Genomic DNA, 26,335 nt, shown 5'->3' with positions numbered 1-26,335 from the left:
TCACCTCCACCATATCCTTTTCTCTCTCGCATTATTATTGTTAGAATAATAATGCAAATAATAATCTAATAATGCATTATTAGAAACATCTTCCTTTTTTGATTTGCTTGCTACACTGTTATAAATCTCAGTGGTTAGAGCACTCGCCTTGGGTTCGATTCCCGGCAGGGCAAAACCTTGGGTAAGTTTCCTTACTCCACACGCCTGTTAATAATCCCTCAAGAAAAGAAAACAATAATAAGTTGGTCACTTCAACCCACGACTGTTCGTGGGACACTGCTGTGTGCAATTTGCTTCAGCGTTTCACCCACAAATATACAGTCAATTCACTTTACAGTATATTCTGTGAAGCACTTTGAGACGTTAAGAAGACGTGAAAAGCGCTATATTCAAATGCAAGGATTATTATTATTACAAATTTCCATCATTTCCAGGTTTAATTGAGATGTTTAGCACTTTTCTTTTTATTCTCTTCTGCCCACAGCTCCTCGATGGTTCATATCCTCCCAGTCTATGCTGCAATTTTCACACTTTTCTTCCTGACCGAACACTTGCTTTTCTCTTTCCCATATCACCTTCACAATTAATTGACTGATAACGTTTCACTAACTGCAGCTATGGGCACCTAGTTTATATATTATAATTTATAATAGTGTAAATCCACTTTACAGTATATGCTGTGAAGCTCTTTGAGACATCTCAATGATGTGATTAGGCACTGTATCAAATGCATGGATTAGTAAATAACATACAAATCTTATTTGTATGCATTTCTTAAACGTCCCAATGCCTGTGTTTCCTTGTTCTGACCTTACTGTTCTCCTCCATATTTCCATAGGTTCAACCGGCAATATTGCCCCATCATTTCAGATGGTGAACAGGCAATATTTTTCCCCTTTTTCATTTCAAGAATTCCTTCGACTTGCCTTGCCTTGCTTGACTTTGCTTAAGTGATACTTTACATTCGTCCGGATAAGTGTGAAGTTGACAGACCTTGCAAAATAGAAACAGTTTTCACATCACCAAGTGAAACTCCGCAGGGAACAGCGACCAAGAAAACTACAAGCTCCTACAAGGAGAGAGAGACACACACACATACAAACAGAAGTAACAACGGTCTGGTTGACATACTCTCATTGTTATTTAGAGAATCCTTTACAATCCATTACCCCATTTAGTGGACCGCACCTAATTTGCAAAATTGCCATTATATTGGTCTACCTAAATGTCCTTTGTGATAAAATGGCAAACCACAGCGACTGTTCGAGTCTGAACAAGTGCATTCCTGATCAGAGAAGAATGTTTTTAGCTCAGTATGGGTCCACTCAAGACGCACTCAAGTTCGAGTCTGCGTGCGTGTTTGTATGTTGGATAAGACATATATTTCCCAACACCTGGTTACCCTCTCACTTACACACACACACATACCAAGAACGGTTAAGTAACCTGTTTGCTTGAAAACGTACTCAACTAACTCGTGTTATTGTCAGCTGAATTGCACACGGTTCAAAACACAGAAAACGAAAGTCTTTTTCTCAACAAAAAAAAAACCCCACATCTGCCCAAGTGAATGGTCTCTCCTTCCCCTTCTCTGCAATTGCCCTGTGGTTTGAGAATGACAAACCATTACTGGGAGAGCTGGTGGGGAATGCAATGATTAGAGGAACGTGATGGGAGTGTTTTCTCTGTCTGCCCATCATCACTGTAATGTAAAGAACTCACATATATATATATACACACACATATATATAAACACTGTTGGGGGCGTTTAATGCAAAACTTGAAGCAAGGGAGTGGAAGTCCCTGCTCCTGGGCGAGAGAGGTGCTGGGGGCTGATTGGGGCTGGAGAGGGGTGGGGGGGGGGGGGTGGGGAGGTGATGGACAGGGAGAGTGGGGGAGATGGTTGGGTGTGGGAGGTGTCAGTCAGTGAGTTGGGGAGGGAGGGAGGGAGTGAGGGAGTTGTTGCTCTGTGACTGGCGTTGTTCTCGCTCTGACTGTGTTGTCTGCAGCTTGTCTGAGGACGTGTAGTTGTGTGGTTTACCCTCACTCCCTCCCTCCCTCTCTCTCTCTCTCTCCTCCCCCCTTTCCTCCCTTCCTCCCTCTCTCTCTCTCTGTGTGTGCCTGATGCTGGGGGGGGGAGCAGTCAATTGAGTGAGTGACCGTGAGCTGCTGAGAGTTTCAGTGTCACTTACTTCCCCAGAGGAGGAGGAATTAACATTGGATGGACTTGGGGTGCGGCCATCATTTAACTCTTACTATTGTGAAGAAGGTGTGTAAATAAATATACACATATATATATATATAAAAAGAAAAGCCAAGAGCTCCTCCCTGAAGGTGGAAAAAAAAACTACAATAAGGGGAGGAGAGAAAGGGAGAGGGAGGGAGGGAGAGAGAGAGGGAGGGAGGGAGGGAGGAGTTTTTAAATTAAAAATTAATTGTTTTTTTCAAAAAAAAAGTCTTACTTTCTTGTGGGTTGGGACATGCTCTGGATTCTGTAGTTTCCTGTCGTGGGGTGAGGGGGTTGGGGAGGGGGGGGCCACAGGACCTGTACTTTGTTTCTCTACCCTGTGTGTGTGTGTGAGTGTTTTTTTTTAACTCCATTTTATTTTTGTTTGGTGGTGTTGTGTTTTTTTTAAAAAAAAAGAGAAGAGGAAAGAGACCGACAGAGAAAAAAAAAGAGAGGGAGAGAGAGACAGAGAGAGAGAGAGTGTGTGAGAGCAAAGGAGAGAGAGAGAGAGAACAAAGCCTTGAAAGAGAAGCACAGACGAGGAAGTTGATGTGAAAGGACGAAAGAGAGGAGGAAGAAGAAGAAGAAGAAGAAGAAGAAAGAAAGAAAAAAAAAGCCAAGAGAAGAAGAGACGGGAGTTGACTTGAGTTGACCCCCCGGTGTTGGGAGGAAAGAAAAGAAACTTGGAAACTTCTGGTGACAAAGGCTGTCCTCAGGCTCTGAGCTCTCACCAGTCCTCAGGGGTTTCAGGCTTGGAAATAAGGCTTTTTTATTGTGGATTTAATATATATAGAGAGAAATATCTTTCTCTCTCTCTCTATCTATCTATATATATATATTTATTTGCACACGCACAAACGTCGGCCGCTACTGGGTGTCTTTCTCAACGCAACTCCACGCAAATCTCTGCTGTGGGATTGTGGCAATTCCTGTTGTGTTTGAAGTTGGGAACCTGATGAAGGAGACGAGCGTCTGCAGCAGCACTGGTGGAGTGAGGTAAAATGGCTCTGCTTTTTTGGCTGGGTTGTGAGGGGTGGGGGTGGTGGTGGTGGGGGGGATTTGATTCCAGTCTCCTCTTGTGGGCTCTCTCTCTCCTCTCCCTCTCTCTCTCTCTCTCTCGTCCTCCTTTCCATACATTGTAAAGCGTGCGGGATACAGATGGATTGCATCCCAAGTCGGTCCCTGTTGAAGATGCACTGTCGCTCTCGTTGAGATGTTTCCTTTGCGTGTTTAAAGCAGCCCCCAACACGCATATCCAGGGAGAGAAGGGAGGGAGGGAGGAGGAGAGGGAGAGAGGGAGGGAGGAAGGAGGAGAGGGAGGGAGAGAGAGAGGGAGGGAGGGAGGGTTTGTGGAGGAGTGCAGTTTGCTGAGGTGCTGTAAACCTGAGCGTGGAATGGAGTTGAAGCTGTTGAAGGTCTGAGAGTCTGGTACAGAGGAGCCTTTGTTTAACTTGAGGGCCTGAGATGAAGCAGTTTATTCCACCAGCTCTCGTATGTTCACAGTCACGGTGTTAAAAAAGATAGAGACTATCAGTTTGTCAGGACAAGTGGCTTAAGCATTAAGAGCACAGTGGATGCACCTTTTGATTGACAGGAAGCAAATGTTAAGATTTTTCCCCCCCCCCTCCTGAAACATTGACCTTGTTTCCTTCCCACTAGTGATGATTTGGATTCTCTCCCCCACTCCCTCCTTCCCTCCCTCCCTCCCAAACATTGCAACCTTTTTTTTTAGGAAGATTACAATTTAATAAATCTACTTACTACTGACGTTGTTTTTCTTTTTGAAAAAATAAATCTAGTGCTGCACAGGTATGCATGGATCCTGAAAAGCTTCAAGGTTATTTAGTAGCTGGGCATCAGATATTTATGTCATTGTTGTGCTCTCAGATACCTAGTGTTTTTGACATTTGCTTTTGTGAGTAACACTTTCTTATTGAGTTTAACTGAATCGAAACAGCTCCCTGAAGTACATTGACCTCCCTTTCTGTTATGTCTTTATGCAAACCCCTTTATAGCAAAACGAGGAAGTGTGTTTGAAGACGCAGAGTATTTTCTAGTGTAGGACATGGTTGCACAGCCAGTTTGCCATAATTCACCTTCAAGTGCTAACTTTCTGTCCAAGAAAAAAAACTAATCAAAGCTGTTCAAATTGGAAATGTGAAGTATAACCATACTAATATTTTAGGGGTGTGGAGGGTGGATCTGCATGTGTCAAGACACCCGGCTGACTTTTTAAAAAAAACATACTGGGACACAGTGGGATGCACAGAGGTTGATTTTCACACACCACTCATTTCTGCAAAAATGTGTTTGTAACCAGCTGAGATTGATAGATGCAAGTGTCTTCACTGGCTGTAAGAGTCCTGTACAAAACTAGTTACAGCAGCTTTCACCTAGTTCTTGGTGGCAGTGGTAGCACCAGACAAAACTGTCAATAATATGATACAAATAATGAATCCTTCCAATGGGTAGTGTGGGGAAGAGACTCTCCAACAGATGCACTTGAAGATGCTCTGGGTTTAAGGGACATTTGTAGCTATTCCGAGGGAATTATGTTCTAGATCTACTTGGCAGTGTTTCATGCTTCTGATGGGTATCAAACGTGGAAAAGACGTATGCTTATTCTTTCCACTAATATTTCTGTTTGTGAGCAAAACAATTTAATTCAACAAAAATGTGCATTTGCCTTGTGTGTTAATGTATGATAATAACCTATGTAAAGGGTGTAATATAAATGCAATTTGTTGTTGTTAATGTCTCAAAGCACTTTGCAAAGAAAGTGGGGATGATCAAAAAGAGAGATAGTGGCCAAAGACACTAACATAGCTTTTAAGTAAGTTTTGAAGGTGGAGAGTGTGAGTGCAAGGAGAAGGGATTTGGGGAGATGTGTTTAAGCTATACATTTCTTCATCTTTGTCCAGCTGAATTCTGGAGTTACTAACTGGTTTCCGCATATTAGTTAGAATCAGGATCTGTTTTTACGGACATAAACCATCACGTTGAAGCCGGATGGTCCTTTATTGTGGGTATATATATTTTTCCTTGCATTTGATATGACACCGCTCACATCAGGAGGACATCTTAAAGTGCTTCACTGTGAAGTGTAGTGACTTTATTTTGTAAGCAAATTTCCCTGATGGACAAATGCAAACTGGTATAATAGTTCAGAACTGCAAAATGGCCCTTGTGTTTTTTTCTTGCCTAGAAATATCTGAGATATGTTCAGCTATTTTAGTTTTAATTGTATATCTCTGTTTCCACAGATTTTCCTTTCAGATTCAAAAATGATTGTTTATGTGATCCACCTATTCAGTGCTGCTAAACATGAATTTTTGAAGTATTTTTGCCATCCATGTAACTAGGAGCTTTGGCACTTGCAGTGGGTTCCATAGCACAAAGGTTGATGAATGCAGCGTTCCCAATGAACGTGCATCAAGTACACCTTATTTTGCACTGTATGTAGAAATACTAAAGTATTGATGTATATACACTATATCTGATGGAAAGATACCTTAAACTCAACAAGTTGAAGATGAGAGCTCATGATTGCCTTCACAAAAGCACGAGTGTACTTGAATTGAGCTGCCGTCATTTCCATTCCTTGGGTTCCATACAACCCCTAAAGTATGAGATAACTAAAGGAATGTGGTGCCCAAGATATTTAGGTTGCTGTTTAATTGGCAACACATGACAAAGGGTTTATATCTGACTTTGCAATTATTGCAAATCTGCAAAGTCAGAGGCTTTATTTTAATCCAAGGATAAAGCAATTGTTACTTTTGAGCTCTCTTACCACATCACGTTCAAAAGCCTAGGTATTGTATGAAATTAATATCCCCCCAATAGGTGAAGTGTCAGTGATGGTGATATGCCATCACTGTCATTAATTTGTGTCATTAATGATTTGTTCTGTTAAAAATAACAATCTTAATTTATGAGAGATGAATATATGTAGTTTATATGATGTTTTACACAGTTGTTGAAGAGTCTTTAAATGGCATTATTGCTGGCAACAACCTGGTTCTAACAATGCTTTTGTATGGAATCTCAGAAGAAGGCTGTTCGAAGAAGATTTTTTTTTAAAAAATGGCATCTGGGTGACAGGGTAAACCTATGGATCAGAAGTCTTTGAGATCTAATTAAGAATCTGCTGTATCATTTGACTGGGTCAGGCAACAAAATCCAAAAAGATAAAAAGGATTTAAAAAGTCTGGTTGAAAAGATCTTTGGGACTAGGCTCTGATGGAGAATATTTGGAAGAGTAAACTGCACTATTTACTAAAAAAAACATGTCACACTTCTTTTGAATAACTGCTATCTCTTATCTTGTGTGTGTGGAAATTTGCCTGTGCTTAAAATATATACAGTACCTTTAAGCTTTTGTGGATTATGCAATACCTGGTTATTGATAGTAACTTTAAATTAAATGTGAATTTCACTTGATTCTAAATTTGTGAATGTGGGTTAATTTGAAAGGTTTAGATTGTTTTTTTCAATTATCTTAATTTTATTTCACAAGTTTTATCCAATTTCCATTAACTGTGCTCAAAGGTTAAATTTGTGGAGTGTCTTTTTCCATCAGATAGTCTCAGGAATAATAACTGCAGCTCTCCCTTCTATAGTACCTTTTTAGTTAGGAAAACATCTCAAAGCACTATTCTGAGACTGTGTGGGAGCCCGAGCAGTGTGGGGGTGGGAGGGCGGAGATCAAAGGTGCAGTCAGAGATAGGTTTTAAAAATGTTTTGAAGGTAGAAAGGGAGGGTCAAGGTGGAATGATTCAGGGAGAGAGATCCAGAAAGCAGGGGCAAAGTGATTGAAATCTTACCTTCTTTAACATTTTATTCTGAGCTAAATTATTTTCTTTGAGCTATGTTAATGTTTAATTAAATTACCCTGCCTCAGTCTGTATTAATATTTACATTTTTTAATTCAGCTCAGGTCTGAAATGTCTATAATCTGCATGACCTGGAACCACCAGGATAATTGTAGAAAAAACTGAGTGAGCTGGAACAAAACATATAATACTGACGTACAATACTTCCTTTAAGATCCTTAAACTGGCAGTCACATTTATCACAAATTATTTGAATCGTCGGGAGTTTGTCTGAGTTAGAGTCTCCTATCAGACAATGTCAGGAGTTAAATTCCAAACTCCACCCTGCACTAATTTTCCATCTTTACTCTATTCCCTCTTTTTTTCACTTTATTTTGCAAAGTGCTCAGCTTTCCAGGTGTAGTTCCCAAATCCTTGGATAGGGGTCTATTTTGTTCTATCGGCAATCTCGATTGTATCTGTGACAGTAGCAAGAACTCCATTCTGTAACACTTTCTACCTCCTTTCCAAACTCCTAGAATAAATAATCTCTTCATCCCAATTTCCTTATCTGTGAAATGGATTCTCCAGGCTAAATTTCAAAAGGTCTGTTGCCATTTTAACTGGAGAATTAAATCCCTTGAGGTGCCATGATATTTTAATTGATTATTTTTGTGCTGAAATAATCTTTACTAATGTGTAGAATTCAATTCAGGTCAGTACTTGCTTCAAAGAGGTTTGTATCTTCATTGTTGAACATCTATGAACCTATGAATATAACCGATTTCCATGCTGAAATGATTATTTCCCTAATAACCCATTTTACCAATTCATTTTCACCACCTTTCCCAGTTGCCAGTAAAGATATTTGCTTGGCTCATTTGGTAGCATTCTTGGCTCTGGGTCTAGTCTGTTTTGTTGACATGGATTATTAACATGGGCAGGTGCTTTTTGCCTGTTCAGAAACACACTATTTTGGAAATAGAAAGAATGTCCGAGCCAACATTTTTCTTAATATTTGTGGCTATTTGCTTAACTTTGCTGTGTGCAAAATGACTGGCATATTCGACCACAAATACGGAAATGAACAAAGCAATTACCTTTGATAAAATTTTGGGAAATGGTAACATTATATCCACAAACGTAGTATCACTCAGGGAGAGCCTTTCTGTAAGATCAAAATGCCTGCCATTTGAGCTTTAAAATGCTACCTACCTTCCTGTCTCCATGCAAACTGATTACCACCAAGGAGTCCCCCACTAAGCCTTATTAAAATTCTTTCTCTCTATAGGCACATAGAAGCAATTTAAATACAGTTTAAATTTGTATAAGTTTATGCTCCATTGAAGTGGTACAGAACTGTTGCATTGTTGAAGGTTCCATTGTTTTAAACAAAATATTAAACCGAGGTCCCGTCTGCTTGTTTAGTGAATGTTAAAGCTCCAGCAACACTATTCAAAAGAAGGGAATTTCTTCTGGTGTTCTAGCCAGAAATTCTGCAGATTAATTGCTTGTTCACCTCATGGCTGTTTGTGGAACCTTGCTGTGCACATTGTAAATACCTACAATAAAATACACTAGACTATTATCTTTGAAACACTTTTGAGCTATTTTGATGTTTTCGAGGTGCTTTTGTTCTTTAGCTACGAATACACCAAAGAGAGTAACTAAATCAGGTGGCAGTAAAAAAAAATCCTGAAGGTGAATCTTCATGTACGCTGCACTCTTGCACCTTCTTTGGAAATATTGGACATCATATAACGAGATCAAGTGGAATGTTTTAATCTGTTTACCAAAAGGCCTCAGCCTTTACTGAGGTACTAAAGTATACATTTGAGTCATCAAAAGTTTAATTTTGCCAGATGTACCTTCTGTTTGGCAGCTTTTAATCTATTATGTGATCCTAATACATGATAGGTCTTTAAAAGACTGACATAAGCATGGTCAAAGTTGCATAGATAAACTCCCCTTTCTTCCTTGCAGTTTGTGAACTCATACAGATATTGTACCTGGAAATGTAGGGCAATTTAAAAACAGTACAGCTTGATCAAACTCTTAGGAGTGAAATGATAGATAACACTGAAGCAGATGGGCCTATTTTTAGTTCTAAATTGCATTGCCTGTGGTCCAATGTTTCTCATAAAGTGGTGATTGGAGATGATGCAGAGAAGGTTTGGATTGGTTATCATTCTGTTCAGTGGCTAACTTTTTTGTTCGAATGGATTAAAAAACAACTGGCATTTATAGAGCATGCTTCATGCAGGGTTACGTCTTAGATGCACTGTTGTTGCCATTCTGACGATTTTCAGTGAATATATAAATTGTGTTTTGTGGGCTGCAAGGGAAATGCTTTAAAATTTCCTTTGGTCACATCCTCCAGTTGCTGGTGATGTGTAGAGAAGCCACAGCGCTTTGTGGCGGTGAAGTACACGTCGTTGGGAGTCTGCTCTGGCTAAACCAAGTGAACGATGAGAAGATGTGTGAAATAAGTGTAAACCAGACAGAAATGCAACATTTGTACTAACATTGCAATTGCAGCCTTTTTCTGATAATGGTTTCCTAACCTTTTGTTACTGTATCAGTCTGAAAAGCTTTCATTGTAACGTTTAGAAGATGAATATGTGATAGCTCCATGATTTATTGTCTTGCCTGCATGAAATATTTTATTAAAGACTGCCTGTTCTCACCATTTCTGTCTTGAACTTGTAACGACAAAATTACAGGGACATTGAATTTCTGAAGCGTCAAAGTAAAATGATATTCAGTTTCCACAGGGAGCTGAGTGATTAAGTTAGTCGCTTATTGATTTATGACGGGCATTGTGTTAAGAAATGAAGCTTTTTTTNAAAAAGGATTGCCCAAAAAGTGTTGTAAAGGATTAAATATTTTTGTTCCGTACTCCTGCACGTAATGTAGTCTGTGGAGTAAATTGAAATGCACACAAGAATAGAAATTTTATTAGTTAACAATTGTAAAGAATGACGGTGACAATTTCTTGGTTGAAGGCTGCAAAGTTTAAGTTTTGTTTTGCAGGCATTGTGACCTATATCTCTCTCTCACACACTCTCTCTCTGTCTCTCACTGTCTGTGTATGTGTGCATATCTCTTATAGTATCTTTACTGCTTTTTCAGAAGCGGCAGTAGGAGGCAAAACTATTTTGACATTTTTAGACAATGGTTTGATGGAAAATAACATGACTAATGTTAGCTAACACTGCAGAATTTGCTTGCTTTGGTTTGTGTTTGAAAAATGGAAACCATATGAGAACCTTCAAGAGATCTTTAGAACTCTATATTTTAAGGGTGCTGGGCCCTCTTTAAAAAAGGGGTACCTCCCCAATAATATTAGAAATTGTAATCAATTGTAATTGGACACAGATGACAAAATATGAAGGATAAAAGCGTCCTTTGACTGCTTTGTAAAATTACAGTAATCTGTTTATTTTTTTAATTATGCTCCACTTGTCTTTCACTGTTACTGAGAATGTAGTTAAAAATGCATTGCGATACATTGAAGTGGGTGTAACATATTGTGAGTGATTTTGTTCCATTGCTCATATTAGATGATCATGACTGAGGTTGAGAAAGCAAGCTAATTACTCCCAGGTCTCTGCTCTGAGCTGCTTGCTGTGAGATGTGGAACAATGGCTGACTTTATATTTTTTCCATGTGGGAAAGCACATACTCTCTCCCCCAAATAGCAGGCTGAAATAAGCGACTGAACCGTGACGGGGGGGTGGGGGGATAGATAAAGAAAATTGATCTTGTGTTCACCACACTGTTGTATTAGTTTTGCATTACATTTGTTCTTTTTCCATTCTCGTATAGTCTGATGAATTGAGGTCTCAATTACTGTAATAAAAGAGCCTTGGCTTTTTTTTAAAAAAGACTCTCTCTGATTCTACTGGGTAAAAAGGATATTTTATTTGAGGGTCAGTGGGAAGCAGAAGACTTATTTTGTCACTAACTGCTATTCATATCAATTCTAACAGTATATTTTTGCTAACTGTGTTCTGTGCTGCTGTGTCCTGTTTTCATTTTTCTCTTGTAATGTTACGTCTTTCACAGCATGAGGCTATCATGTTTGCACACTATCTCTTGTCCCTTAAATCTTTCCTGATCATCTGTGTTCAGCTTCTAAAGTTACTTCTCTAACTGTTTCCTTAGGCAGCTTCAATCTCTGCTGCTACTTTCCATTGTAACTCAGATGTTCAAAGGCCTACTCTGATGTATCTATCAATGCAGCAAAGTAAAGGAGAAGCAAAAAAGAGTGCAGAGTGAAATGTGTGTGAACAAAGTGAAGGGTGATTGCTAGGATCCAGAAGACTGATCTAATTGCTGTGTCGAATCAATAAAAAGTTAGATTAAGCCTGGGTGTGTCTGGAGGATTCTCATCTGTTCAAATACCATAGTGTGTCTCTCTTGAATTTTTGTGAACAAATTATGATCTGTCGTAGTTTCTGAAAATTCTCCATTAGTCCCAACCACCTCGTTTTCTACTTTTTGTTGGGAACTTTCATTGTATGAGCTACCATTTTACATTGTATCAAATTGGGTCACAAAAATGCTCACGAGGATTTAACTCTTTCGAAAATATCCTGGAGAGACCTTCGATGTCGGCTCTGTTTTGGAAAAAACAATCCTAAAGCTACAGCTCGATGTTGGTAACAATCCAGTAATGAAGACTGTGCAGTAAAGCTTTTCCGGATGGTTTGTTTCAATTAATCTTCTCTTGGATTTCAACTTTGTGGACTGGAGAAAAATGGTTTAATGGTATTTGTTTTTGCTTTGGATTGTGAACTAACTTCACAACTCAAAGCAAATTGTTGATGAAGCAAGTGGAATTTCTAGAGTTCGTTTTGACAATAAATCACTAGTATTTTTTGGAGGGGGAAGGGAATAGAGATCTTTTATGTAATGAAGGTGAGGGATAATTGGTAATGAGGAGAGAAGGTTTCTGCCACCTAATCTCAACATGGAGCATTCCCAGATGAGGGAGAGTACAGCTGGATACTGAATAAACATTGCATGTCTTTCCATTTTCCACCCCAGTTACCCTGTGGCCTCTGAGATTGCTGATTATGAGGTCTAAATTCATGAGCAGCATTATAGGCAACAGAAGAGACTTTTGTTTCATGGGCCTGAGCAGGATTTGAATCCACGTGCCTGATGCGAAAGAACTTTGCAATTACCCAGCCCCAACTAATATATAATTTTTACTTTCTGAATATTGCAACTACACTTTTAAGGGTAAGCCCACATAGTTAGAGAATTCACAAACCATTTAAAATCTGTTGAAAGCTACATATTGCTGCCTTATCTTATTTCCCCCAAAACTTTTTTAAAATGCAGGAGATTAGGTAGGCCTATTTTGGCAACGTTTACATGAGCGCCTTTTCTCTTGGGTTCCAGCGCATTGAATATTGACATAAAATTCTTCCACCTAAACTATATGAAGCTGCACAATTTAATACCTGTTGATCATCGTTTGTTACACTGTAACATGAAGCCATTCCTTATCTACTGTAATCAGCTTCCTGGTGAGTTTGCTTTTGTGAACTGAAGGTATTGATTCACTGTTGTAGACCATATACTTATTCTGGTAAGTCAAATTGAGTGATAACTTTGATATTTAGTGGAGTGTTTGAGGGAGGGATTATTACAGAAGCAGTGAAACTTGTGTTTATTGACTGTTGCATCCATCTTCACTGATGACAAAAATTCAGAGTGGCGCCAGTTAAGACATTGCTTGTGTTCACAAAGCATCATTAGATTTCACTGTTTGCCTGTGTGTGTGTTCTATATAAATATATACACATACATGTTTTCAAGTAAAACAGGTGAAGAATTTCTTTGTACTCATAATGGGAATACAGTACTTTAATCAGGAAATTTAGTTTTTAAATTCACTTAAACAACATTGAATTAGATGAAATATCTCAGGGATTTTTCCTGTGTAGCTGGGATGCATGGAATTCTGTTTGGTTTTAATACTCTTAAGCATGATGATGGGGTTCCACATTTGTCAGAGAGCAGGCTCACCAAAAACAATATTTTTTTGAGGATAATTTGGATCAGACTTTTGTTTCTATCATATGCTAAGGCATATGAGACAGATTTCATCAGTAATATTTCATCATTAATATTTTCCCCGGCTGTAATTCTACCCGAGAAGTTAATACCATTGATGTGCTGTACAAGTGGCAGATTGTGGTCCAAATCTGAAGGACATCTCCCTGCACAGTACAGCCTATAATAAGCAATTGCACATTACTGAAATTGATTTGTAGGTTATTTCAAGAAGTTTTCATTTAAATTTCTACTAAATTGTAGAAAACGTCCATTATACAATTCTCTCCTATTTCTTAGAAATATATTTTTTNACTAAGGCAGAGGAAGTTAGGCTATATATAAATGCTCTATTTCATTTCATTCTCTTTGTTACAAGCCAAGTTCTAGTCATGTCTGCAGTTCACACCTTATTTAGCATCAATTACGGCTTCTAGATGATCATCTTAATGTGAATGCTTCAATTCAACACTTGATTCTATTCGTGGTCAAAAGTGATATATTTATATATAATGCAAACTCCTTTTTAATGTTCTCTTCAAAATGTACATCATAAAAGAATAGTTCTAGAAATGGATTGTTTAATTCAGTCAGTCTCAAATGATGGATGCAGTCGGCTCAGTATTCTCTATTGCTGCCAAAAATGGGGTCAGGCTGCAGGTAGACAGGAAATGCAAACTGACTTTGCCTGCTGGAACCAAAATGTCTGTTCGAGTACTCCTCCTCTGAAATGTTTTTGATAAAAGTGTTCATGTTGAATATTCAAATCCAAGGAATTAAGACAAATGGCTCCTTTTAACTAATGGTTCAAGTTATTTTATTGGTTGTGACTGGACTTAAGTACAAAATTAATTTATTAAATTGAAAATAAAGTAGCAAATTTTCAATTCTTACTCTGGATGCAGTGTATCAAAGCAGGAATTAAAAAAGAATGTATTCACTTCTGATATATTTTGATCGGGGAGATGCTGAATTTGATTTGTTTCTGGGGTACTATTCAGCATCATTTGTAATTGCATATTATTTTGTCATACGTTCTGTTTTTCGGGATGATATATTCTCTGTTAACTATTGCTTAAAAAGCTGTAATGGGCTCCTATGATGCAACAAGCTCTTTCACTTCCTAATTTAACAGGACAATATCAGTCAACAACTAACTTCCCATCTAAATAGTGGTTGATTGCAAAGGTGGATTTTGTGGTCTTTACCCAAGATAATGTATCTACTTCAGGATTTGTGCCTTAATCCGATAATCTAAAAGCAGTCTTTTTGTTTGGAACTGATATCCATGATAGCAGCACCATATTCACAGCAGGCTGATGGTTTAATGATGGCTTATTTGGATACACGTAAGAATATTAAATCACTTCCTTCACTTTGACTTTTAAAAGAAGATATTCTTACTTTTTAAAGATTTTTTTTAAATGCATTCATTTTTAGACTTCCAGAATTCAACATTATGCTTTGTGAAATAAAACTTAATTAGCTCTCCTGCAGACTTCTTAACCACCTACTTTTTTCCCATCTAATTCAATGAATTCTTTGAAGTTGGCTTGTTTTGACTATGATCCCATAGTCATAATTAATTTCTGAATGAAAGAGGAGGTAAATGTCCATGATCATTATGTAAACATGTTATATAGTGGGTTACAGTTCGTGTCCTGTATAAATGTAAAACAAAAAATTGAACCAAATGTCTTGACCTTGAGTTTTGGACTGATTCTAAAATCCTTAAATGTGATGGAAATTTTGTTTTAATGTTACTGCACTAACGTATTTGATATTGTTTTTGACCAATGTTAAAAAAAAACATTTTTCAATCCAGGAAAAGTAACGGACTTGGACTGACTGTAACCGATTTCCAGAGCAAACTTAAAGCGTTTCACAGAATATACAGTAAAGTGTAGTGACTATATTTTGTAGGTGAATGCAACAGCAGATTTGCGCACAGTAATGTCCCAAAATCAGCCATGCTGTGAATGACCAGTTTTATTTGAGGGGATTGTTGGCCAGAACACTATTATCTTTTCGAGTAGTGCTATGGATTTTTAACATTGATCTGAACAAGCAAACGGGACCTTGATTTAGCTTCTCATTCAAAGAGCAGCACCTCTGACAAAGTAGCACACCTGTAGCACTGCACTGGATTTGTCAGCCTGAAATGTGCGAGTTCAATGTCCCGACATGGGGCTTGAATCCATTCTCGACAAATCCCCACATCGTCTCATGATTTTGCCCTTGACATACCTCGGCAACCTCCCGGCCACTCCCTTCGTATAGCGAACACTGGCCTGCTTCATGTACTGTACCTTATCTGCCCCAACATCAGCTCTATCCTGGAGTTCCTCTGACTCCTCGCCCCCCCCCCACACCATGCTAAATCTAATATGGCACCTGCTCCAGTAATGCATTTTACAGATTGTACTTTTGCCTTTTTCTTTTGGTTCAGGTACTTGACGAGCGCCCATGAGAAATAACTCTCACAAATAACAGGTCTTTATTTAAAGGGTAATAATGACCCCAACACTTACCCCCTGCTGGATTTAGACAAAGAAATTGGTTAGTAGTTTCCACTGATGCAGCAAAGTCTCTTCCATCAAAGTTAATTAACCTTGTTTGGCAGTATTTAACTCAGTATTTGAAGCTAAGCCATACCAAATGGAGTAACAGAATTTGAGCAGGGGACAGATTGAATAGTTCACCTTTCATTACATTGATCACCTCAAGGTGATGGAATTGAAAGCTCGTTCTAAGTTTTGCAATGTGGGTTGATCTTTGAGAAGGCAGTGTTGGTTACAGAGCACAATAAATTGCTTAGCTGTTTTTTTTAAACTCATTGCTCTTCAGTTTGATTTTCCACAAATGACTTGCAATCAACGTAAATGAAGCAGTTTTTCTTGTCGATTTGATTGCTTTTTTGAAGTGTTGAAAAGATTGTTTTATGGATATGAATAAACCGAAGGAGATTATCCTTGTTTTTACCTGATTATTTTTACTTCCAACTATGTCAAAATGCGGATCAATCTATATTGAAAAGAAAGGCATAATTTTATTTTAAACTATTTACATGACCAAGATTAGGGAAAAATAAGAACACTTGCTTTTCTTTCCCTTTAATGCTGTATTTTTTCATTAACTGGATAGATTATAAATATCATCATAATATATAACAATAATCATTACATTCTTTGTACATTTTGATAGTTGATAAAATTGTGTATCATTTCTGTAGAGCAAGTTGACCTTGATAATAGATGTGAATTCTTGGAAAATAGTGAAAGATGAATTTGAGGATATTGTATATGCAATGTAAGACAATCCTGAAATTGAGGTGTTCATAGGGTCACTTAAACAACAATAGTTTATGAACCCCAAGCCAACCCAATATTTGGATGATTGACTTCATTTCAGCGGGGTACCAACACAGTACAATCAAATCAGTGATCGCAGCAGTATGAGATGAACTCATATGCCAAGTTACCATTGAATATGCTCATTGTACAACTCTTGGAATCAACCTCAGTATATTCATGGGATTTTGGCACTTGTCGACTTTGGTCAGGTCAGCTTGTATGAAAATTGTAGCCACTGTGAGTCAGAGTGGATGGGTAGGCAAGGTTCCGATAATTAAAAATGTTGTACTACAACAACAGCAGTTGCTTTGACATTTTATTTACTTTCACAGGCTAACCAGATGCCAAGCTGTATAACATGGGGTCTGGAATATAAAAACATCAATGCAATGTTGCTGTTGTAAAGAGTGCTGCTGAGAACTCATTTGGATTGTGTTCATTTTTGGACGCTACACCTTGGGAAGGATCTACAAGGCTTAGAGGGTGGCCAGTGATGATTTACCAGATTAATAGATAGAATGAAGGGTCTTAACTATGACCTTGCCTATATTTCCTGGCTTTAAGGAGGTTGAGGGGTGCTGATTCAAAAAACTTAAACTGATGAAGGTAATTTGAGCTGGATAGATTCAGTAATTTTTCTGAAAATTCTCACCATCTTTGAAATTTCATTCATCAGTTCTAATGCTGAAAAAACTAAATTGAAGCTTAACACAATGCTAATTTAGAAGATTGTGTATTTGACATTTTGTTCATCCATGTTGGACGTTTTTGTTTTGCTTTCTTTAGGTGTTCCAAGTCACTGAATAGCATGAAAGGTACTATATAAATATCAGTTATTGTTGATTTCTTTACAAGACAACATACTGATTTGAGAATTTAGATCCCATTTTTTTCAATATGGAAAACAACAAATTGCAATCGTATAATGCCCTTTATGTCAGGAGAACGTCCCAAATTGCTGGACAGTCGGGAATATTCACCTGAGCTGGAGGTTGGATTTGGGAGGGTTACGAGCTGAGGGGATGGGGGTACAAGCGGACGGGTTGGTAGGGTTTTTTTTAAAAAAAATTGCAGGGGTAAGGTGCAAGGAGTCTGATGGCGGCCTTTGAAAATGAGTATGATGAACTTCAACTCAATCCTCTGGGGGATGGGGAGTCAGCGCAGCCAGGTGAGAATGGGGGTGATAGACTTGCAGAGCCTAGTTTGGGAGAAAAANTGAGGTGCAGAGTTCTGGATGGTCTGTGGTTTGTGGAGGGAAACGCAAAGTATTGACGTCAAAATTCACTTCCGGTTTCAGTATGTCTTTATGTCTGGCAGTTTCAGTGTCCCTATTATACTTCTGCATTGGTGCATTCATGATGCCAACATAGACATAAAGAGCTGAATGGCTTCCTACACTTTGAAAACTTTTGGCTATTTTGATATAAATCTTTTCCACGATTGAACCCATCACAATTAACCCTTGAAGAGGAAGCAGCTGAATTTCTTTCTCTGAATTGCAGTATGTTGAAATGAAAATTGATCTTTTCTTATAGTAATTTGGCATTAACCTATTCAGATGCAGATCTATGCCTTAAGTGCAAAATGCTAGCGATTGAAATCCTTCTGTAAACCCATCTGACCTCAGCTAAGGCAGTAATTAGCGTGTTAAAATTGACTGTTGCACCCCTAGGCTTGGGAGGGGAAAATCAGTTTGGTATCCGGCTCCTTATCGCTACCCAGTGACATGTCCTGTGAATGTCTGGTGAGAGCAGGATCAGGCTCAACTATGATGAAGAACTCAGTTTGCCAACATTCAGTCGAGGCTTTTACATGATTAGTAACCATTTGGGCATCTGCACAATTGGTTGCCGCGTTTTCCCTACAAATATACAGTCAATTCACTTTACAGTATATTCTGTGAAGCGCTTTGAGACGTCTAGAAGACGTGAAAAGCGCTATATCAAATGTAAGGATTATTATTATCACACTGGTAGGTGATGGACACCTCTTGAACTGTATTCCCACAAAATGTGCAGTCAATTCACTTTACAGTATATTCTGTGAAGTACTTTGAGATGTTTCGAAGGCGTGATAAGGCGCTATATCAAATGCAAGGATTATTATTATTCCTCCAGCAGAAAAGAAAAGGATCCATGTCTTCAGCATGCTACAGAAGAAAATTTTGAGTTTTAAGATGATTCAGATAGTTAATTCATACCAGTCTACTGATTCTTATTCAAAGCTTTAGGTTAATATTGGCTTAGTTAATGGATATAGAATTTTTGCAGACTGTTAAAAGTTTGTCTGGGAGAAGATATTGATCCAGAAATATGAAGTTTAATGTTTGGCACTTCTGGGTTTCTTCAGCCTATATGGATGGGAATGGTTCAATGCTGAAGCCTCATTTACGCCTTGCCTCGTTGGTGATGTAAGAACAACACCCCAAAATGTGGTACAGAGTCTCTACTTCTGGTTCTCCTTCTTGGAATGTTCAGAGTGACACTGGTATTTTTGTCTAAATTCTAAGGAATACATGTGATATTTTTAGATGATTTTAATTTCAGTAATATTAATAACTTGCATTATCAGTAGTATGCCATGATCAGCATCAGTTTGCTTCAAGTAAGCAGGTACTATAATCTAATTGACTTATCACCTAGATGTACAATATTATTGTAACTCACAACTTGAATTGCAACCATTTCAAACTGCACAAGACCACCCCATAAATATATAGAATTTTTTTATTTCAACATCTGAATTGGTTTGAACAAAGGCGTTTCATAGAATAATAATACTAATCCTTGCGTTTGATATTGTGGCTTATCCCGTCTTTGAGATGTCTCAAAGTGCTTCAATTATGGAAGTCATACTGACACTTAAAAATTTGGACCCATGTGCATGCATAATGGATAGTTCTACAGCCAGAGTCTAAATGTCTCAGCCCTGAGGACTCATTTAAATAGAAATCATGGAATTGACATTTTTTTTCTGAAGCTGAGCTGGCCTTTCTTTCCCTCAAGGCTTTATTACTATGCATCCACTTGAATTTCTTCCTCATTCTGTGGAAATATGCTAAATGCTGAATATATTGCTCTCCTTTGCCTCTTAATGATGTCTAAATGACTAGAGTGACAATTTGCACTTGCTGTTGTGTACTTCTAATTTGCCTGCTATATTGTAAGTCTTTCTATTCTGTGCAAATTGAAAGCGATACGGTTTACTGAATGTAATATTCTTTATACTTCACAGCTCATTGTATTCTCAAAACTGCGGACTTGCTGTGAATTTTTAAGTATCTTGCTTTGTACTTGTATATTATATTGAACCTTTCTTGAAGGATAAAGTCTTGAGAGATTTTACAGAGATGGAGTGGGAAACCAAGCATGGTGAGAGATGGTGCATAGAGGTGACAGAAGCTGCAGTCAGAGGTGGTTTTCAAAGCAGAGAGGGAAGGGTGAATTGAAGGGATTTTCGATATGGATTTCTAGAGAGCTGGGTAGTGTGGCTGAAAGTTCTCCTGCGAGTGGTGGGACCGGAGTCGGGGACATGCCTGAGTTAGCAGAGTTGAGGGAGTGGGTAGGAAAGTGGGACTGCAGGAGATTAGAGGAAAAGTGGCCGAACCTGGTGCAGGAAAGAGGTCTGAATAAGATGGAACTTGTGGAGGATTGAGCTGGTGTTGGGTATCATCAGCACACATATATCCACAAGTGGACTCCATGCTTGCAAATGATGTCACCAATGGGGAGCATGGAGTAGAGGAAGAGCAGATGGCCAAGAACAGGGACTTGAAGAACACACACCAAATGGCCTTGTGTGTGATGAAATGAAGCCATTCGAGATGTTAGGACATGTAACACTAGAACCAGGAAAGTATGGTGCCAGTGAGGTGAAGCAACAACATTTTTATACAGTGCCTTGAACGTCAGGAGGAAATAAGTAGAAGAAAGGTGGAGTAGTTCACTGTGTCAAATAATGTGGAGAGGTCATGAAGGACAAGGAGGCTAGAAAGAATTTGAAAAATGTTAAACCTTTTTGAGGTAGATTTCCCATCTTTAGCCCTCATTTAATTAGCATAACTTCATTCCTTATTTAATTAGCGCATCATATAGACAACATTCCACAATAATGGACAAAGGAATGAAAGTGTTCAAGTGATCATAAATAACTTGGTTTGGTTAAAAGGTAGCAGCTAAAACTGCATAGCAGCCATCGTGAGCACTGTCTGGCAAACTTTCCCACTGCTTGTCCAGCTAGGATCGCCCTACCTGTTAGGGCTTTGGCTTGTTGGGTTAACGGGAGCTGAGTGGGAGGATTCTCTCTCCCAGTGATTAGTCTGCCCTTCCACTTCCTGCCAAGGTAGCTATGCTGTCATCAGCGGTGCCCTGGAAAACTGCGGACCTGCCTGGCTCAGCAACTGGACGAGCGAGACCTCTGATGGTAGAGTTGAGAAGGAGGAGGATTTACAGCAAGCACAAGTTTGCTAGGAAAGAGGGTGCGAGCAGAGGAATGGGCTATGAGAAAATCGGAGAGGTAAAGAGGGATTTATAGGCGAGTGAATGCCTTCCAATCGATATGCTGTGAGATGAGGAGTCAATGGTGCTTGGTGAGGACTGGGGCGATGGTTGTACGGAATTTGGCAATGGTTGGGTGGTGGAGTTTTGGGTGAGTTTGAGTTTATGAATGATGGAGCGAGGAGACCAGAGAGGTGTGCTACAGAAAAGTCTTAACTGGGAGGTAATGAAGGTGTGAATAACTGATCAATATACAAAGTGTGTAAACTCATCTGGATAAAGTGTGGTAGAAATGCATTTTTTTTTGGAGTTGATTTGTCAAAGTTTGTACCTAATGAATTTGTGAATAATTTAATGGCCATTTACTTTTTTTTGAATTTTTTTTCTGATTAGTTATCAAATGGGGGTCTATTTTAATTTAAAGACATTTAATTTCCCCCGCTAATCAATAAACTATGGAGACTATGTATAGTTGAACTGCATTTTATTTTGCACTTCAAAAACTATTGCTTTTGAACGATTCATATTTAAAAATGCAGAATTTGTAGGTAGCATAGTAGGTGATAATGATTTTATAGGTGGCATTATCTTTACCTGCTGTAAAGCAATTACGGTATTGACAGCCAGTTTTTTTAAATTTCTTAAGAATTAATGGATTGCCATGTTGAAAGTCTCCAAATTGAGAATGTCAAACTCACAGGACACTGAAACAAAAACAGAGAGAACTGGGAAAACTCAGCAGGTCAGGCAGCATCTATGGAGAAAGGAAAGTGAGTCAACGTTTCGGGTCCACAACCCTTCGTCAGAACTCACTTTCCTTTCTCCATAGATGCTGCCTGACCTGCTGAATTTTCCCAGTTATCTCTGTTTTTGTTTCAGATTCCAGCATCTGCAGTATTTTGTGTTTTGGTCACAGGACACTGAGTTTGATATTAAATGTTGTTTTGATTTACACGGCCTCTATGAATTTTCGGATTCAGTGAATTGTTTTTTTAGACTAAACGAAAACCTGTTCTTGTTGTTCAGATTCAATGTGTCCTGCCAAAAGTACTTATAGACAGTCCTCTGGGTGGAACTTGACTAACTTGTCTTCAGTGGTATTACACACAGTAATTAGCAGGTAATGTACATTGTATAGAATGGGTACTGGAAGTGAATTGCATAGCAGTAATTCATTCGACTTCAGGTGACTTTGGATGAATTTTGCTCTTTGTTCATGGATTATGAATGGTATCTGAACTCTGAGATCCAGATGGAGTTCATTGTACGAACCTTGTATTTACAGTTCCCTTCTGATGTAACTTTGGCAATCGTTTGAGAGAGGAAAACATTTTGACAGAGTTAATGATAGACTAATTGTTGATTTGATCTGAATAATATTGAATACTCCACTACTTTCTGTGGATGTTGGGAATAACCAGTACATTGTTTAGGGGGAGCTTTTTTTTAATTGTTAGAAACCCAATAACTGAATCTCTGCAAAATCAACAGTCTGCTTGTGATCGTTAGTAATCATAGGAAACTAAGTACTGTACAAATATATTCAGTGGAAATTCACTTGCAAATATGACCCTTCATTGGTTGAGAGAGAGGAGGGAGTGGTTCTGACTGTGCACAGCTGAAGGATCAACTTGGGAGTGTACTTTTCTAACGCATCATTGATCGCACATTTACTCCAGCTGACTGGGGTTATAGCACCTGGGACTGACTGAGATGATGGTCTAAGAATACAATGGTGCTTTCGTTATTAAGATATCATAAATTAGTTTGCCTTACGCTGGAGCTTTGGAGATGCTATATTTAATTTCAAACTACTGCAATATCTATTACCAGACAAATCTTGATATAAATGAGGTTCAGATGAAGACGCCCTTTGACCCGTTTGATCTTGCCTTTCCAGAATGTCCAAATACAGCAACAAGCAGTTTAAAATATATATATATATATATATACACACACACATACGTGTTTGGTCTCCTGGCCTTTTCCACCCTTCCTGGTAATTCCATTTTAGTTGTTGATTACCTTTTGTGTAAAAAAAAATATTTTTAATGTCTTGACAGTGACAGGTTGTACTAAATGCTTTCTTAAAGCACTTTACAGAGATTTGATGAGAGTTTGATGAGGCGGTGGGGAGCAGGTGGTTGAAGGCACATTCAAGAGTTCTTGGATGAGTTTTGAAAGCAGGGAGACTGGGTGTGAAGTGAAGTGATTTAGAAAGCGAGTTTCAAGAATGGGGGAGAAATAGTTGAAAGTTTGCCCACCAGTGATGGGTGTGGGACTTGAAGCAGGCCTGAGTCACCAAAACCAAGTGAGTGGGCTGGGGAGGGAACAATGCTGTCTCTTGTTCTGCTTAAATATTTGAACATATTTCCATTCTCTCATTTATATTTTAAATACCTTGTTTATCTAATTTCTTATCTTATTCATCTAATTCTGGGATCAGCTTTGCAATTGTCTTGTTCCCTGCCTTGACGGGACTCATTAGCTCTTTTATTTTACAGTTACCAGAACTTGTGCGCTCTAAAGTTTGTGAAAGACTTCTGTGGATTTGAGCTCAACTGCTCTGGTGATGCAACCCAGCATCATATTTGTCATGTTTTTGCTTCCTCACTTTGGTGAGTGACTAATCAACAAATGCCAAGTGGTTATGTTCAAAGTTCAGTCTCCATTGGAGTTGTGGGTCAAATCCACTCTTGTTTTTTTTTTAAAAAAATACAGTTCGTTGGTTGTCAACCTGGTTCAGTTGGAATCCCTCTCACCTCTCGAGTCAGAAGGTTATGGATGCAAGTCACATGTCAAGATCTTTGGTCTCGACTCTAGGATAACGTGCAAATTTAGTGGTGTGGGAATGCTGCATTGTCCGAGGTGCTAATCTTTAAATAAGATATTAAACTGAGGTTCCATCTGAAAAGAGAAGAGAGGTATCTTTGTCTTGGGTGTGCTGCCCCAAAATCCCCCAGATGCAAATATGGTTATTCACTTCATGGTTGTTTGTGGGATATTGTTTTGCAGAAACTGGTTGCTTATAAATACAGTCACTACACTTTATATTAAATTCCTGTAAAGTGCTTTGAGATATTTTGTGTTATCAAATGCAAGGATTATTATTAATTAATATGTGCCTATCATCTCTGCATGGAGTACTGCATCTTCGACCATGCCATCGGCCACCCCCCTTTCCCTCCCCTCCCTTACTCCCCCAACCCCAGCTTGGGTCTGAAATGCTGTATTCTGTCCAGGATGTCCTCCCGATGTGAAAGGCGCTATAAAAATGTAATCTTGTTCTTGTTGTATCTTGAAATTTTATGTTTTGAAACCAACTGTGAAAACCAGCAAGGAACCGAGTTTCTGTATTAAATAAAGTGAAAACATTTTACTTTTACATTTTCAAACCATACTTATCAGAACTAAAATGACCAAATTAGGTAAAAAATTTGGGGCAGTTTTGTTCAGTGGTCTGGAGATGAGAATTAATTTTCACTTGAGATCCTTAACAGCCGCTAGTGAAATATATTTTCATCCCATTCCAAATATAGGTTGGACCACACGAACAAAAAGGATTGGATTTATTACGTGTGTCACCCATTTCCTACCCGTGTCAACCTCGAATTTCAATATCATTGCTTTGTTACATTTCCTAACCTTTTGCATTGCTTTGTTTCTCTTCATGGTCAATTCACACTAGAAAAGAGAGCAACATTTCCTGGTTCACAATACATACTTATTGAGGGCTCATCACTGTTAAAACAACAATAATAAAGCCACTTTCTTGAAATGGATGTCAAGGTGAACATGGTACATTTTTACAACCAATAATATACCACGGTAAAGCTTTCTTACGAATCTTTGGGGCATTAAGGTTGCGGTGATTTTTGGCCAACTGGGAGGGTCAGGTATCGCTATACACATTAAAAAATCAATGATTTGTATGATAGGGATGTTTAACTGAAATTTAATACAGGACCATAATTTAAGGATAGATTATTTGTTAATTTAAATATTTTAAATTGGATTAAGGTTCTTTGGGTCTATGGTTACTTTATTCTTGCATTTTCTGGAACTAATTTAAGGGTTGTAATGTACCATAAATACAAATAAATTTGGCACCGAACAAGCAATTGCTTCTAAATACAATTTTTTAAAAACAAATGTATGTTCAAATAAGCAACGGTGAAAAGATTATTGATCCACTTAAGCGTGATGGTGAGAAACTAGAATTTTGAGACAATATATTCATATTTGCAATTACTAAGAACAGGAATAAAAGTTACAGGGAAAGAAGCTAACATAACATTAAGAAAAAGTTTAAGATCTACCCAGAAGCTGTCGACTGGTAAATCATTGGGATTGCAGGGAAAACATTTTGAAACAATTTTTGAACGACTATTTTGGTCAGCTGGAGTGTCAATGTACGTGGAAACCAATCACCATGGTTTAGAGAATCCAAACCAGACTGAATTCCACCTATGTATGCCATCTACACACGGAAATTTCCCTGTGTCTGGAGTGAGAAGTTGTTTCTTGCTGGAGGGATGCAACCTGCTTACGTAATTAGGTGTTAAAAATAATTAGTCTGATTATTTGTCTTGGCCAATGCACCTGGTCCCCAGCCTCCTCAGCTGCAATGTTGATTCATGGGCACTGGTTGTGCTCCCATATCCCACCATTACTCATGTGTAAGCCTTGGCATTGAGTGTCAGCAGGCCATTTGCCAATAGAGGACGACTATACATCTACTATGATGCCTCACTTGGCTGCCACACATGTATTACTAGAAGAGGGGCCACGAGAAGAAAATCTGTCTGGTTTTATCCGCCATAACCCTTGGGAAAGGATGAAGAAAATTTAGGTTTCCCGTGCGGCCCTGACTGAGATTAGCAAACGCTGTATGTCTGGATAGATAGAGCTGCAGTTTTCGGATCAGTGAGCTTCTGGTCCGTCAGCTGCAACTTTAATCACTACATACACCATCAGGGCTGCTTGCCCTTGACAGCATATTAACAGGTAAATGAGATACAAAATGCAAATGATTGCTTCAGAGTGAAGACAAAATAGGAAGTGCACAAGACTTTAAAAAAATTGACAAGTAAAGTAGGTCAAAGCTAACCATACCAACTATCTACATAGCATTGTTACAACAATCAAGTAGACTGCAGGGGTGGGGGGGGGGGGTGAGGGAGCGCCTGTTGCTTGAACTGTTGAGGGGAGCCCACTGTTTCTCCTCCCTCCCCTCAACCACAGCATCAACCTGCTTTTTAAATGAATCCAGTACCCTGGCTTGAACTACCTTTCCTGACAAGCTGTTCCAGTTGTTGATTACCTTCTGAGTAAGAATGGGGGGAGGGGGTTTGTATTGATTATAGAGGCTGAGGA

General features: G+C 38.6%; 1 protein-coding gene across 5 annotated transcripts in view; it reads left to right on the top strand.

The window, feature by feature from the left end:
• Positions 1–2,129: 2,129 nt before the first annotated feature.
• The window catches only part of erbin (erbb2 interacting protein), a 143,318-nt gene continuing 119,112 nt past the window's right edge, over positions 2,130–26,335 (top strand). For 4 of the 5 annotated variants that reach the window (XM_007892113.2, XM_007892112.2, XM_007892114.2 and 1 more), the window contains exons 1-2: positions 2,130–2,269; positions 2,645–3,223. The gene's annotated coding sequence lies outside the window, so the exon portion shown is untranslated. Of the gene's footprint in view, positions 2,270–2,644; positions 3,224–26,335 lie in introns of those variants that run through there. The other variant, XM_042334968.1, reaches the window with a different exon arrangement.

Source organism: Callorhinchus milii, unplaced genomic scaffold (assembly GCF_018977255.1).
Source record: "Callorhinchus milii isolate IMCB2004 unplaced genomic scaffold, IMCB_Cmil_1.0 Scaffold1, whole genome shotgun sequence".
Taxonomy (NCBI): Eukaryota; Metazoa; Chordata; class Chondrichthyes; order Chimaeriformes; family Callorhinchidae; genus Callorhinchus; species Callorhinchus milii.
This window is presented reverse-complemented; position numbering and strand designations above follow the sequence as displayed.